This window comes from Pristiophorus japonicus, chromosome 10 (assembly GCF_044704955.1).
Source record: "Pristiophorus japonicus isolate sPriJap1 chromosome 10, sPriJap1.hap1, whole genome shotgun sequence".
Lineage (NCBI taxonomy): Eukaryota > Metazoa > Chordata > Chondrichthyes > Pristiophoridae > Pristiophorus > Pristiophorus japonicus.
In genome coordinates this window covers 224,778,090-224,792,663 of record NC_091986.1, presented here as the reverse complement: position 1 = coordinate 224,792,663, position 14,574 = coordinate 224,778,090, and the positions used below count along the sequence as shown (strand labels likewise).

Genomic DNA, 14,574 nt, shown 5'->3' with positions numbered 1-14,574 from the left:
CCGCAAGGTTCTGTGCTGGGGCCCCAGCTGTTTACACTGTACATTAATGATTTAGACGAGGGGATTAAATGTAGTATCTCCAAATTTGCGGATGATGCTAAATTGGGTGGCAGTGTGAGCTGCGAGGAGGATGCTATGAGGCTGCAGAGTGACTTGGATAGGTTAGGTGAGTGGGCAAATGCATGGCAGATGAAGTATAATGTGGATAAATGTGAGGTTATCCACTTTGGTGGTAAAAACAGAGAGACAGACTATTATCTGAATGGTGACAGATTAGGAAAAGGGGAGGTGCAACGAGACCTGGGTGTCATGGTACATCAGTCATTGAAGGTTGGCATGCAGGTACAGCAGGCGGTTAAGAAAGCAAATGGCATGTTGGCCTTCATAGCGAGGGGATTTGAGTACAGGGGCAGGGAGGTCTTACTGCAGTTGTACAGGGCCTTGGTGAGGCCACACCTGGAGTATTGTGTACAGTTTTGGTCTCCTAACTTGAGGAAGGACATTCTTGCTATTGAGGGAGTGCAGCGAAGGTTCACCAGACTGATTCCCGGGATGGCGGGACTGACATATCAAGAAAGACTGGATCAACTGGGCTTGTATTCACTGGAGTTCAGAAGAATGAGAGGGGATCTCATAGAAACGTTTAAAATTCTGACGGGTTTAGACAGGTTAGATGCAGGAAGAATGTTCCCAATGTTGGGGAGTTCCAGAACCAGGGGTCACAGTCTAAGGATAAGGGGTAGGTCATTTCGGACCGAGATGAGGAGAAACTTCTTCACCCAGAGAGTGGTGAACCTGTGGAATTCTCTACCACAGAAAGTTTTTGAGGCCAATTCACTAAATATATTAAAAAAAGGAGTTAGATGAAGTCCTTACTACTAGGGGGATCAAGGGGTATGGTGAGAAAGCAGGAATGGGGTACTGAAGTTGAATGTTCAGCCATGAACTCATTGAATGGCGGTGCAGGCTAGAAGGGCCGAATGGCCTACTCCTGCACCTATTTTCTATGTTTCTCTGTTTCTAATTTTCTATCTTCTCGACGTGTAATCTATTGAATTCCTTCATAATTTTAAAGACCGCTATCAGGTCACCCCTCTGCCTTCCCTTTTCGAGAGAAAAGAGACCCAGCCTGTTCAGTCTCTCCTGATCGTTATAAAGTTTCAGTTCTGGTGTCACCTCGTCAATCTTTGAGGCACCTTCTCTATATTTTTTAATACTGAGACCAGAACTGTTGTGCAGTGCTCCAGGGGTGGTCGAAACAAGATATATGGAGACCAGAACATAAGGAATAGGAGCAGGAGTCGACCATTCGGCCCCTCGAGCCTGCTCCGCCATTTAATACCATCATGGCTGATCCGATCATGGACTCAGCTCCACTTCCCCGCCCGCTCCCCATAACCCTTATTGCTCAAAAATCTGTCTATCTCTGTCTTAAATATATTCAATGACCCTTCCACAGCATAGAAACATAGAAAATAGGTGCAGGAGTAGGCCATTCGGCCCTTCGAGCCTGCATCACCAGTCAATAAGATCATGGCTGATCATTCACCTCAGTACCCCTTTCCTGCTTTCTCTCCATACCCCTTGATCCCTTGAGCCGTAAGGGCCATATCTAACTCCCTCTTGAATATATCCAATGAACTGGTCTCAACAACTCTCTGCGGCAGGGAATTCCACAGGTTAACAACTCTCTGAGTGAAGAAGTTTCTCCTCATCTCGGTCCTAAATGGCCTACCCCTTATCCTAAGACTGTGTCCCCTGGTTCTGGACTTCCCCAACATCGGGAACATTTTTCCTGCATCTAACCTGTCCCGTCCCGTCAGAATCTTAGATGTTTCTATGAGATCCCCTCTCATCCTTTTAAACTCCAGTGTATAAAGGCCCAGTTGATCCAGTCTCTGCTCATACGTTTGTCCTGCCATCCCGGGAATCAGTCTGGTGAACCTTCGCTGCACTCCCTCAATAGCAAGAACGTCCTTTCTCAGATTAGGAGACCAAAACTGAACACAATATTCCAGGTGAGGCCTCACCAAGGCCCTGTACAACTGCAGTAAGACCTCCCTGTTCCTATACTCAAATCCCCTAGCTATGAAGGTCAACATGCCATTTGCCTTCTTCATCACCTGCTGTACCTGCATGTCAACTTTCAATGACTGATGAACCATCGCACCCAGGTCTCGTTGCATCTCCTCTTTTCCTAATCTGCCGCCAATCAGATAATATTCTGTCTTTGCATTTTTGCCCCCAAAGTGGATAACCTCACATTTATCCACATTATACTGCATCTGCCATGCATTTGCCCACTCACCTAACCTGTCCAACTCACCCTGCAGCCTCTTAGCGTCCCCCTCACAGCTCGCACCGCCACCCAATTAGTGTTATCTGCAAACTTGGAGATATTACACTCAATTCCTTCATCCAAATCATTGATGTATATTGTAAAGAGCTGGGGTCCCAGCACTGAGCCCTGCAGCACTCCACTAGTCACTGCCTCCCATTCTGAAAAGGACCCGTTTATCCCGACTCTCTGGTTCCTGGCTGCCAGTCAGTTCTCTATCCACGTCAGTATATTACCCCCAATACCATGTGCTTTGATTTTGCACACCAATCTCTTGTGTGGGACCTTGTCAAAAGCCTTTTGAAAGTCCAAGTACACCACATCCACTGGTTCTCCCTTGTCCACTCTACTTGTTACATCCTCAAAATATTCTAGAAGATTTGTCAAGCATGATTTGCCTTTCACAAATCCATGCTGACTTGGACCGATCCTGTCACTGCTTTCCAAATGCGCTGCTATTTCATCTTTAATAATTGATTCCAACATTTTCCCCACTACTGATGTCAGGCTAACTGGTCTATAATTACCCGCTTTCTCTCTCCCTCCCTTTTTAAAAAGTGGTGTTACATTAGCTACCCTCCAGTCCACAGGAACTGATCCAGAGTCGATAGACTGTTGGAAAATGATCACCAATGCATCCACTATTTCTAGGGCCACTTCCTTAAGTACTCTGGGATGCAGACAATCAGGCCCCGGGGATTTATCGGCCTTCAATCCCATCAATTTCCCGAACACAATTTCCCGACTAATCCTTCAATTCCTCATTCTCACTCGACCCTCGGTCCCCTCGTACATCGGGAAGGTTATTTGTGTCTTCCTTCGTGAAGGTAGAACCAAAGTATTTGTTCAATTGGTCTGCCATTTCTTTGTTCCCCATTATAATTCACCTGAATCCGACTGCAAGGGACCTACGTTTGTCTTCACTAATCTTTTTCTCATCACATATTTATAGAAGCTTTTGCAGTCAGTTTTTATGTTCCTGGCAAGCTTCTTCTCGTACTCTATTTTCCCCCTCTTAATTAAATCCTTTGTCTTCCTCTGCTGAATTCTAAATTTCTCCCAGGCCTCAAGTTTGCTGCTTTTTCTGGCCAATTTATATGCCTCTTCCTTGGATTTAACACAATCCTTAATTTCTCTTGTTAGCCACGGTTGAGCCACCTTCCCCGTTTTATTTTTACTCCAGAGAGGGAAGTACAATTGCTGAAGTTCATCCATGTGATCTTTAAATGTTTGCCATTGCCTATCCAACGTCAATCGTTTAAGTATCATTTACCAGTCTATTCTAGCCAATTCACGCCTCAAACCATCAAAGTTACCTTTCCTTAAGTTCAGGACCCTAATTTCTGAATTAACTGTGTCACTCTCCATTTTAATAAAGCATTCTACCATATTATGGTCACTCTTCCCCAAGGGGCCTCGCACAACAAGACTGCTAATTAGTCCTTTCTCATTACACATCACCCAGTCTAGGATGGCCAGCTCCCTCGTTGGTTCCTCGACATATCGATCTGGAAAACCATCCCTAATACACTCCAGGAAATCCTCCTCCACCGCATTGCTATCAGTTTGGTTAGCCCAATCAATATGTAGATTAAAGTCACCCATGATAACTGCTGTACCTTTTTTGCACACATCCCTAATTTCTTGTCTGATGCTGTCCCCAACCTCACTACTACTGTTTGGTGGTCTGTACACAACTCCCACTAGTGTTTTCTGCCCTTTGGTATTCCGCAGCTCCACCCATACAGATTCCACATCATCCAGGCTAATGTCCCTCCTTACAATTGCATTAATTTCATCTTTAACCAGCAATGCCACCCCGCATCCTTTTCCTTTCTGTCCATCCTTCCTCAATGTTGAATACCCCTGGATGTTGAGTTCCCAGCCTTGGTCACCCTGGAGCCATGTCTCCGTGATGCCAATTACATTATATCCGTTAACTGCTATATGCGCAGTTAATTCGTCCACCTTAGTCCGAATACGCCTCGCATTGAGGCACAGAGCCTTCAGGCTTGTCTTTTTAACACACTTTGTCCCTTTAGAATGTTGCTGTAATGTGGCCCTTTTTGATTTTTGCCTTGGGTTTATCTGCCCTCCACTTTTACTTTTCTTCTTTCTATCTTTTGCTTCTACTCCCATTCTACTTCCCTCTGTATCCCTGCATTGGTTCCCATCCCCCTGCCATATTAGTTTAACTCCTCCCCAACAGCACTAGCAAACACTCCCCCTAGGACATTGGTTCCGATCCTGCCCAGGTGCAGACCGTCCGGTTTGTCCTGGTCCCACCTCCCCCAGAACCGGTTCCAATGTCCCAGGAATTTGAATCCCTCCCTTCTGCACCACTCCTCAAACCACGTATTCATCTGAGCTATCCTGCGATTCCTACTCTGACTAGCACGTGGCACTGGTAGCAATCCTGAGATTAATACTTTTGACATCCTACTTTTTAATTTAGCTCCCAGCTCCCTAAATTCGTCTTGTAGGACCTCATCCCGTTTTTTACCTGCATCGTTGGTACCTATGTGCACCACGACAACTGGCTGTTCACCCTCCCTTTTCAGAATGCCCTGCACCCGCTCCGAGACATCCTTGACCCTTGCACCAGGGAGGCAACATACCATCCTGGATTCCCCTTACAATTGAATCCCCTATCTCAGTATTCCTCCTCATCTCAGTTTTAAATGGGCAGCCCCTTATTCTGAGACTATGTCCCCTAGTTTTAGTTTCCCCTATGAGTGGAAATATCCTCTCTGCATCGACCTTGTCGAGCCCCTTCATTATCTTATATGTTTTGATAAGATCACCTCTCATTCTTCTGAACTCCAATGTGTATAGGCCCAACCTACTCAACCTATCCTCATAAGTCAACCCCCTCATCTCCGGAATCAACCTAGTGAACCTTCTCTGAACAGCCTCCAATGCAAGTATATCCTTCCTTAAATAAGGAGACCAAAACTGTACACAGTACTCCAGGTGTGGCCTCACCAATACCCTGTACAGTTGTAGCAGGACTACTCTGCTTTTATACTCTATCCCCATTGCAATAAAGGCCAACATTCCATGGCCTTCCTGATCGCTTGCTGTACCTGCATACTAACTTTTAGTGTTTCATGCACAAGGACCCCCAGGTCCCTCTGTACTGCAGCATTTTGCAATTTTTCTCCATTTAAATAATATTTTTTCTGCCAAAGTGGATAACCTCACACTTTCCCACATTATACTCCATCTGCCAATTTTTTGCCCACTCACTTAGCCTGTCTCTATCCCTTTGCAGATTTTTTGTGTCCTCTTCACAATTTGCTTTCCCACCCATCTTTGTATCATCAGCAAACTTGGCTACATTACACTCGGCCCCTTCATCCAAGTCATTAATATAGATTGTAAATAGTTGAGGACCCAGCACAGATCCCTGTGGCACCCCACTAGTTACTGTTTGTTTGCCAACTGGAATATTACCCATTTATCCCGACTCTCTGTTTTCTGTTAGTTAGCCAATCCTCTATCCATGCTGATATATTACCCCCAACCCCATGAGCTTTTATCTTGTGAGTAACCTTTTATGTGGCACCTTATCGAATGCCTTCTGAAAATCCAAATACACCACATCCACTGGTTCCCCTTTATGCACCCTGCTCGTTACATCCTCAAAGAACTCCAGCAAATTTGTCAAACATGATTTCCCTTTCATAAATCCATGCTGAACACTGCTTGATTGAATCTTGCTTTTCCAAATGTCCCACTACTGCTTCCTTAATAATGGACTCCAGCATTTTCCCAACGATAGATGTTAGACTAACTGGTCTGTCGTCTCCTGCTTTCAGTCTGCTCCTTTTTTAAATAGGGGCATTACATTTGCGGTTTCCAATCCGCTGGGACTGCCCCAGAATCCAGGGAATTTTTGGTAGATTACAACCAATGCATCCACTATCTCTGTAGCCACTTCTTTTAAGTCCCCTAGGATGTGAGGCGTCAGGTCCAGGGGACTTGTCCGCCTTTCGTCCCATTATTTTACCGAGTACTACTTCATTAGTGATTGTATTAAGTTCCTCCCTCCCTTTAGCTCCTTGATTAACATAGAAAACATAGAAAATAGGTGCAGGAGTAGGCCATTCGGCCCTTCGAGCCTGCACCACCATTCAATAAGATCAAGGCTGATCATTCACCTCAGTACCCCTTTCCTGCTTTCTCTCCATACCCCTTGATCTCTTTAGCCGTAAGGGCCACATCTAACTCCCTTTTGAAGACCGATACAAAATATTTGTTCAATGTCTCTGCCATTTCCCTGTTCTCCATTATTAATTCCCCGGTCTCATCCTCTAGGGTACCAACATTTACTTTAGCCACTCTTTTTCTTTTCATGTACCTGTAGAAACTCTTACGATCTGTTTTTATATTTCGTGCTAGTTTACTTTCATAATCTATCTTCCCTCTCCGTAACACTTTTTTTAGTCATTCTTTGTTGGTTTTTAAAAATTTCCCAATCCTCTGGCCTCCCACTAGTCTTGGCCACGTTGTATTAATTTGATACCATCCCTTATTTCCTTAGTTAGCCACGGATGGTTATACCTTCTCTTACAGTCTTTCCTTCTCAATGGGATATATTTTTGTTACGAGTTATGAAATATCTCTTTAAATGCCTGCCACTGCTCATCAACCGTCCCATAATTTAATCTATTTTCCCATTTCACCAAAGCCAACTCTGCCCTCATATCTTTGTAGTCTCCTTTATTAAACTTAGGACACTGGTTTGAGATCCAACTTTCTCAGCCTCCAACTGAATTGTAAATTCAACCATGTTATGGTCGCTCATTCCTAGAGGACCCTTTACCAGGAGAACTGTGCACAGTGCTCTAAGTGCGGCTAATCAAGGTATATGGAGACCAGAACTGTGCACAGTGCTCCCAGTGTGGTCTAACCCAGGTATATAGAGACCAGAACTGTGCACAGCGCTCCCAGTGTGGTTTAACCGAGGTTTATGGAGACCAGAACTGTGCACAGTGCTCCCAGTGTGGTCTAACCCAGGTATATAGAGACCAGAACTGTGCACAGTGCTCCCAGTATGGTCTAACCCAGGTATATAGAGACCAGAACACACACAAGAAAAATACTGTGGCTGCTGGAAATCTGAAAAAAAAACAGAAAATGCTGGAAATACTCAGCAGGTCAGGCGGCATCTGTGGAGGGAGAAACAGAGTTAATGTTTCAGGTGATAAGAACATAAGAATTAGGAATAGGAGTAGGGCATCTAGCCCCTTGAGCCTGCTCCGCCATTCAACAAGATCATGGCTGATCTGGCCGTGGACTCAGCTCCACTTACCCGCCTGCTCCCCGTAATCCTTAATTCCCTTAATTGGTTAAAAATCTATCTATCTGTGATTTGAATACATTCAATGAGCTAGCCTCAACTGCTTCCTTTGGCAGAGAATTCCACAGATGCACAACCCTCTGGGAGAAGAAATTCCTTCTCAACTCGGTTTTAAATTGGCTCCCCCATATTTTGAGGCTGTGCCCCCTAGTTCTAGTCTCCCCGACCAGTGGAAACAACCTCTCTGCCTCTATCTTGTCTATCCCTTTCATTATTTTAAATGTTTCTATAAGATCACTCCTCATCCTTCTGAACTCCAACGAGTAAAGACCCAGTCTACTCAATCTATCATCATAGGCAACCCCCTCATCTCCGGAATCAGCCAAGTGAATCGTCTCTGTACCCCCTCCAAGGCTAGTATATCCTTCCTTAAGTAAGGTGACCAAAACTGCACGCAGTACTCCAGGTGCGGCCTCACCAATACCCTATACAGTTGCAGCAGGACCTCCCTGCTTTTGTACTCCATCCCTCTCGCAATGAAGGCCAACATTCCATTCGCCTTCCTGATTACCTGCTGCACCTGCAAACTAACTTTTTGGGATTCATGCACAAGGACCCCCAGGTCCCTCTGCACTGCAGCATGTTGTAATTTCTCCACATTCAAATAATATTCCCTTTTACTGTTTTTTTTTCCCAAGGTGGATGACCTCACATTTTCCGACATTGTATTCCATCTGCCAAACCTTAGCCCATTCACTTAACCTATCTAAATCTCTTTGCAGCCTCTCTGTGTCCTCTACACAACCCGCTTTCCCACTAATCTTTGTGTCATCTGCAAATTTTGTTACACTAAACTCTGTCCCCTCTTCCAGGTCATCTATGTATAATGTAAACAGTTGTGGTCCCAGCACCGATCCCTGTGGCACACCACTAACCACCGATTTCCAACCCGAAAAGGACCCATTTATCCCGACTCTCTGCTTTCTGTTAGCCAGCCAATTCTCTATCCATGCTAATACATTTCCTCTGACTCCGCATACCTTTATCTTCTGCAGTAACCTTTTGTGTGGCACCTTATCGAATGCCTTTTGGAAATCCAAATACACCACATCCATCGGTACACCTCTATCCACCATGCTCGTTATATCCTCAAAGAATTCCAGTAAATTAGTTAAACATGATTTCCCCTTCATGAATCCATGTTGCGTCTGCTTGATTGCGCTATTCCTATCTAGATGTCCCGCTATTTCTTCCTTCATGATAGCTTCAAGCATTTTCCCCACTACAGATGTTAAACTAACCGGTCTATAGTTACCTGCCTTTTGTCTGCCCCCTTTTTTAAACAGAGGCATTACATTAGCTGCTCTCCAATCCGCTGGTACCTCCCCAGAGTCCAGAGAATTTTGGTAGATTATAACGAATGCATCTGCAATAACTTCCGCCATCTCTTTTAATACCCTGGGATGCATTTCATCAGGACCAGGGGACTTGTCTATCTTCAGTCCCATTAGCCTGTCCAGCACTACCCCCCTAGTGATAGGCTCAAGGTCCTCCCTTCCCACATTCCCGTGACCAGCAATTTTTGGCATGGTTTTTGTGTCTTCCACTGTGAAGACCGAAGCAAAATAATTGTTTCAGGTCTAAGCCATTTCCAAATTTCCCATTATTAAATCCCCCTTCTCATCTTCTAAGGGACCAACATTTACTTTAGTCACTCTTTTCCGTTTTATATATCTGTAAAAGCTTTTACTATCCGTTTTTATGTTTTGCGCAAGTTTACCATCGTAATCTATCTTTCCTTTCTTTATTGCTTTCTTAGTCATTCTTTGCTGTCGTTTAAAATTTTCCCAATCTTCTAGTTTCCCACTAATCTTGGCCACCTTATATGCATTGGTTTTTAATTTGATACTCTCCTTTATTTCCTTGGTTATCCACGGCTGGTTATCCCTTCTCTTACCGCCCTTCTTTTTCACTGGAATATATTTTTTTTGCGCACTATGAAAGAGTTCCTTAAAAGTCCCCCACTGTTCCTCAATTGTGCCACCGTTTAGTCTGTGTTTCCAGTCTACTTTAGCCAACTCTGTTCTCATCCCACTGTAGTCCCCTTTGTTTAAGCATAGTACGCTCGTTTGAGACACTACTTCCTGACCCTCAATCTGTATTACAAATTCAACCATACTGTGATCACTCATTCCGAGAGGATCTTTTACTCGGAGATCGTTTATTCTTCCTGTCTCATTACAGAGGACCAGATCTAAGATAGCTTACTCCCTTGTAGGTTCTGTAACATACTGTTCTAAGAAACAATCCCGTATGCATTCTATGAATTCCTCCTCCAGGCTACCCCGTGCGATTTGATTTGACCAATCGATATATAGGTTAAAATCCCCCATGATTACTGCCGTTCCTTTTTCACATGCCTCCATTATTCCCTTGATTATTGTCCGCCCCACCGTGAAGTTATTATTTGGGGGCCTATAAACTACTCCCACCAGTGACTTTTTCCCCTTACTATATCTAATCTCCACCTACAATGATTCAACATTTTATTCATTAGAGCCAATATCGTCTCTCACAACTGCCCTGATATCATCCTTTATTAACAGAGCTACCCCACCTCCTTTCCCTTCTTGTCTATCTTTCCGAATTGTCAGATACCCCTGTATGTTTAATTCCCAGTCTTGGCCACTCTGCAACCATGTTTCAGTAATGGCCACCAAATCATACCCATTTGTAATGATTTGTGCCGTCAACTCATTTACTTTATTTCGAATGCTGCGTGCGTTGAGGTAAAGTGTTTTAATATTAGTTTTTAAATCATGATTTTTAGTTTTGACCCCTCCTGCAGCCCCTTTATATTCATACATATTGTCCCTTCCTATCACCTTGTGGTTTACACTTACCCCAGTGCTACTCTGCTCTGTTGCCTCCTGCCTTTTTCATCCTTTCTTGGGGCTCTGTTCATCTGAGCTCTCACCCACTCTAACTAGCTCAGAGCCCTCTCCTGGGTTCCCATCCCCCTGCCAAGCTAGTTTAAAGCCCTCTCAACCACACTATCAAAACCACCCGCGAGAACATTGGTCCCGTCTCTGTTGAGGTGTAACCTGTCTGACTTGTACAGGTCCCACCTACCCCAGAAGCGGTCTCAATTGTTCAGGAAACTAAAGCCCTCCCTCCTGCACCAATGCCCCAGCCACGTATTTATCTGACTAGCCTTCCTATTTCTACCCTCACTAGTACGTGGCACTGGCAGTAATCCCAAGATTACCATCTTTGAGGTCCTGGCTTTCAATCTTACTCCTAGCTCCCTAAACTCAGCTTTCAGGACCTCACCCCTCTTTCTACCTACGTCGTTGGTACCAATGTGGAGCACAACCACTGGCTGTTCCCCTTCCCTCCCCAGAATGCCCTGCAGTCGCTCAGTGACATCATTGACCCTTGCACCACGGAGACAACACACCTTCCTGATGTCACTTTTGCTGCCACAGAAGCGCCTATCTGCTCCCCGAACTATTGAGTCTCCTATCACTATAGCCCTTCCCGTCTTCTTCCTGCCCCCCCTGTGCAGCCGAGCCACCCACGGTGCTGTGGACTTGGCCCTGGCTGCACTCCCCAGAGGCATCACCGCCCTCGCCAGTAGTCAGAATAGAGTACCGGTTGGAGAGCGGGATAGCCTCGGGACTCCTGCACTACCTGCCTCGTCATACTCTTGTGTGCGACCGTCACCCATTCCCTATCCTCCTGTACCCTTTTAATCTGTGGGGTGACCAACGCCTAAAACGAGCTATCCACGTACCTCGCGTTCTCTCGGAGGCTCCTCAGTGCCTCCAGTCCTCGCTCAAGCTCCGAGACTCGGCGCTCAAGTTGGAGGAGCTGGAGACACTTCCTGCACATGTGACCTTCCCCGTTGCAGGAAGCATCCAGGAATTCCCACATGGCACAGGTGTTGCATTCCGTTTGAACGAGCTGCCCTGCCATCCCACCAGTTACCCTTAAATTACCCAGCAAAAACACTGACTCCCACTACACACACTAAACAGCTATTTAGTCATTTATCCTCTTATCTATTAGAACACAAAATCAAAGAGATACACTCACCAACCGATCAGCCAACCACTTACCAGCTTGGCTGTGACGTCACTTTTTGATTTCTTGTCCCTCCTCCCCGCACTGCTCGCTCACCGACTGCCGCTGGGCCTTTGTAGGCCGCTGACCCCGGACTGTCGCTGGGCCTTTGTAGGCCGCTGACCCCGGACTGTCACTGGGCCTTTGTCGGCCGCTGACCCCGGACTGCCGCTGGGCCTTTGTAGGCCGCTGACCCCGGACTGCCGCTGGGTCTTTGTAGGCCCCAGACCCCGGACTGCCGCTGGGCCTTTGTAGGCCGCTGACCCCGGACTGCCGCTGGGCCTTTGTAGGCCGCTGACCCAGGACTGACGCTGGGTCTTTGTAGGCCGCTGACCCCGGACTGCCGCTGGGCCTTTGTAGGCCCCAGACCCCAGACTGCCGCTGGGCCTTTGTAGGCCGCTGACCCCGGACTGCCGCTGGGTCTTTGTAGGCCCCAGACCCCGGACTGCCGCTGGGCCTTTTTAGGCCGCTGACCCCGGACTGCCGCTGGGCCTTTGTAGGCCGCTGACCCCGGACTGCCGCTGGGCCTTTGTAGGCCCCAGACCCCGGACTGCCGCTGGGCCTTTGTAGGCCCCAGACCCCGGACTGCCGCTGGGCCTTTGTAGGCCCCAGACCCCGGACTGCCGCTGGGCCTTTGTCGGCCGCTGACCCAGGACTGCCGCTGGGCCTTTGTCGGCCGCTGACCCCGGACTGCCGCTGGGCCTTTGTCGGCCGCTGGCCCCGGACTGCCGCTGGGTCTTTGTAGGCCCCAGACCCCGGACTGCCGCTGGGCCTTTGTAGGCCGCTGACCCCGGACTGCCGCTGGGCCTTTGTAGGCCCCAGACCCCGGACTGCCGCTGGGCCTTTGTAGGCCGCTGACCCCGGACTGCCGCTGGGCCTTTGTAGGCCGCTGACCCCGGGCTGCCGCTGGGCCTTCGTAGGCCCCAGACCCCGGGCTGCCGCTGGGCCTTTGTCGGCCGCTGACCCTGGGCTGCCGCTGGGCCTTTGTCGGCCGCTGAACCCGGGCTGCCGCTGGGCCTTTGTAGGCCGCTGAACCCGGGCTGCCGCTGGGCCTTTGTAGGCCCCAGACCCCGGGCTGCCGCTGGGCCTTTGTAGGCCCCAGACCCCGGACTGCCGCTGGGCCTTTGTAGGCCGCTGACCCCGGACTGCCGCTGGGCCTCCCCGCACTGCTCGCTCACCGACTGCCGCTGGGCCTTTGTCGGCCGCTGACCCCGGACTGCCGCTGGGCCTTTGTAGGCCGCTGAACCCGGGCTGCCGCTGGGCCTTTGTAGGCCCCAGACCCTGGACTGCCGCTGGGCCTTTGTCGGCCCCAGACCCCGGACTGCCGCTGGGCCTTTGTAGGCCGCTGACCCCGGACTGACGCTGGGCCTTTGTAGGCCCCAGACCCCGGACTGACGCTGGGCCTTTGTCGGCCCCAGACCCCGGACTGCCGCTGGGCCTTTGTAGGCCGCTGACCCCGGACTGACGCTGGGCCTTTGTAGGCCGCTGACCCCGGACTGACGCTGGGCCTTTGTAGGCCGCTGACCCCGGACTGCCGCTGGGCCTTTGTAGGCCCCAGACCCCGGACTGCCGCTGGGCCTTTGTAGGCCCCAGACCCCGGACTGCCGCTGGGCCTTTGTAGGCCCCAGACCCCGGACTGCCGCTGGGCCTTTGTAGGTCGCTGACCCCGGACTGCCGCTGGGCCTTTGTCGGCCGCTGACCCCGGACTGCCGCTGGGCCTTTGTAGGTCACTGACCCCGGACTGCCGCTGGGCCTTTGTAGGCCCCAGACCCCGGACTGCCGCTGGGCCTTTGTAGGCCCCAGACCCCGGACTGCCGCTGGGCCTTTGTAGGCCCCAGACCCCGGACTGCCGCTGGGCCTTTGTAGGCCCCAGACCCCGGACTGCCGCTGGGCCTTTGTAGGTCGCTGACCCCGGACTGCCGCTGGGCCTTTGTAGGCCCCAGACCCTGGACTGCCGCTGGGCCTTTGTAGGCCGCTGACCCCGGACTGCCGCTGGGCCTTTGTAGGCCCCAGACCCCGGACTGCCGCTGGGCCTTTGTAGGTCGCTGACCCCGGACTGCCGCTGGGCCTTTGTAGGCCGCTGACCCCGGACTGCCGCTGGGCCTTTGTAGGCCGCTGACCCCGGACTGCCGCTGGGCCTTTGTAGGCCCCAGACCCCGGACTGCCGCTGGGCCTTTGTAGGCCCCAGACCCCGGACTGCCGCTAGGCCTTTGTAGGCCCCAGACCCCGGACTGCCGCTGGGCCTTTGTAGGTCGCTGACCCCGGACTGCCGCTGGGCCTTTGTAGGCCGCTGACCCCGGACTGCCGCTGGGCCTTTGTAGGTCGCTGACCCCGGACTGCCGCTGGGCCTTTGTCGGCCGCTGACCCCGGACTGCCGCTGGGCCTTTGTAGGCCGCTGACCCCGGACTGCCGCTGGGCCTTTGTAGGTCGCTGACCCCGGACTGCCGCTGGGCCTTTGTAGGCCCCAGACCCCGGACTGCCGCTGGGCCTTTGTCGGCCGCTGACCCCGGACTGCCACTGACGCTGCTCCTCCCCGATTACCTTGATTCAGTCTGGCCTCTTGTGCAAATTGGCTGCTGTTTTTCCCACATTACGACAGTGACTATACAAAAAGTAATCAATTGGCAGTAACGCACTTTGGGATGTCCTGAGGCGATGAGCGGCCTGAGATAAATGCAAGTCCTTTCTTTCTTTTACCCATCCCCCGATTCCCATCGCACCGCCATCGGCGACCGTGCCTTCAGCTGCCTGGGCCCGAGCTCTGGAACTCCCTCCCTAAAGCTCTCCCTCCGCCTCTCTCTCCTTT

The 14,574-nt window shown here is 49.7% G+C and overlaps 1 protein-coding gene across 1 annotated transcript in view; it reads left to right on the top strand.

Moving 5' to 3' along the window:
- LOC139274681 (dynein heavy chain domain-containing protein 1) overlaps positions 1 to 14,574 on the top strand; it is a 454,628-nt gene that overhangs the window by 238,154 nt on the left and 201,900 nt on the right. The gene's annotated exons all lie outside the window — the stretch shown is intronic.